This window comes from Triticum dicoccoides, chromosome 6B (assembly GCF_002162155.2).
Source record: "Triticum dicoccoides isolate Atlit2015 ecotype Zavitan chromosome 6B, WEW_v2.0, whole genome shotgun sequence".
Taxonomy (NCBI): Eukaryota; Viridiplantae; Streptophyta; class Magnoliopsida; order Poales; family Poaceae; genus Triticum; species Triticum dicoccoides.
In genome coordinates this window covers 42,468,813-42,471,055 of record NC_041391.1, presented here as the reverse complement: position 1 = coordinate 42,471,055, position 2,243 = coordinate 42,468,813, and positions in this window count along the sequence as shown.

The following is a 2,243-nucleotide window of genomic DNA, read 5'->3' as shown; positions in this document are numbered from 1 at the left end:
CTGTTTTAAACCAACAAAAAACAGTACCATATCTTTGTTGTGAATTCTGGTTCTCAGAATCACCCCCACCTCGCTCCAATACACAACTGAAGAATTATTTACCATGGCACAGAATACTTCCTGTTGCGTCACATCTTCTTCAGTTGAAACTACGCACTCTTCAGCACCACCTTCGCGCTGCTGCAAATAGTTCTCACAATTTTCAGAAAAGGATGCACAGAACTTGCAAATAGTAACTTATGTAACTTCTTCAGCGGAGACAGGAGCTGGGAGAAGGATGGTCGTTTGCTTGCATCGCTGCACAAAGATCGTCGAGGTCATGCTGCAGAAAAAAGAGAAAATGAAAATTGAGAAAAGCAGCATATTATTTGAAGAATCATTTGTCATCTTACTTGTCCCAACATAAAGATAGTATGCTAGCCACCAGTGGGTTGACCTCTTTGGGAATGTCTAGCCGTTTGTTCTGAAACCCAACTACTCCGACGACTTGCATTGGATTCAGCCCGCTCCATGGCACACGCAACGTTGCTAATTAATTCCCATAGGATCACTCCAAAACTGTAGACGTCGCACCAGATGCCAGCATTCCATCTTTCTATTTTTAGTTGGAGCATTCAATCTTCTATCAGCGCAAAAGATGCCAACCGAAAATACAGTCGCGATAGGTTATTCACAAAAGATGCACACCAGCTGAACAAGGAAAATGTAAGAGGCATCGAATGGAACGGATGAATCAAGAAAAATGATTCTCGATGAATGGAGTGTCGCATCACACAAGAGCCAAACATAGCGAAACAAATGCATGAAAAGATACAAAGATATTCCTGTTCCAGCTGTGGACTTGGAGGAAACGGAAGTGTTATTCTTCGTCCTTGAAATCCCAAAATCTTACACCTGCATGGTAAAATAGATATGTACTCCGTTGAAAGGATAGGATAGACATTAAATCCTGCAATAAAACTGTTATTACTCTGCAGTTGTTCAGTATACTCTTCAGTTCAGTTGGACCAAATTCACACTCACTTTTACTTCAGTATACCCCCTAAACACATTGACGGTTGAGATGTCTCTATACTCCTTCATAATAAAGGGTAGTATAGTCTTTTCACCCGCGCCGATACGCGGCGCCTCCGGCTTTTTTTCACTTTCTTTTTAAAAGATAAAAAGCATGCAATTAATGTGAATCAAACTCAAGAACCCTTGGTTTAAGGAGGACCACACTAACCAAGTAGGACATCCTAATGCTGTGTGTATTTACACCTCTTTTTTTTTGCTTTCGGCTCAGTCAGCCCATTGTTGAATCGGTCCTTTTATCACTATTTTTTTATTTTTTTTCCTTTTCTTTTTCAAAGAATGCTCACGCTTATAATATTTTGTTCAAAATTTGAAAAATGTTTGCTTTTTAAAATTTTGTACATAAAGTACAAATATTCACATTTTAAACAAAATTGTACAAATATGTCAAAAATTTGTTCGTATCTTTCAAAATTGCTCAGAATGTCATAACACGAACATATTTCAAAAGAGTAAACAAAATTTGAACACATATATTTTTTGAAAACACTACGAAATTTGAAATATCAAGCAAATTCAGAAAATATGAACAAAAAATTGGAAACAAATTATTTTGAATTTCCACAAACATTTTTTATTTGTGTAGAAAAAATTAAATACGGGATTATTTTCTAAATTCCAAGTAAATTTTGAAAGCACGAACATTATTTGAAAATGAAGAATTTATCAAAATCACAAAAACTTGGCATGGTGCCTTGGAATGGTGATAGAAGGCCCTAGAAAAAATTTGGTCCATTTGAACAATTTCGAAAAAAGGTACTCTGAGACGGAACCTTCCGCCCAACCCGAATTTTTTCCATTTAAACTCGTGAACATTTTCTTAAATCCGCAAACTTTGTTTTCAAATTGATGAAGTTTATTCCATATCTAGGAACTCTTTTCAACTTTTACAAAGTTTTATAAATCCTGTAATTTTCAAAATTCATAAAAAATCATTTTGAAAATTGATGAACTTTTTTCAAGTCGGCAAATGTTTGGGCGGCTCGATGGGAGCGATGCCGTCGCCGGGTTGGGCAAAGCCTGAATGTATTTTTTTTCCTATTCTATTATTACGTTTTTTTCTGTTAATTTCATTTTTTCCTTTTTGAACTTTATTATACATTTTAGAACCTGTTTTAAAATTTGAAATATTTTGAATTGCAAAAAAAGCCAGTGTTTTCAAATATATT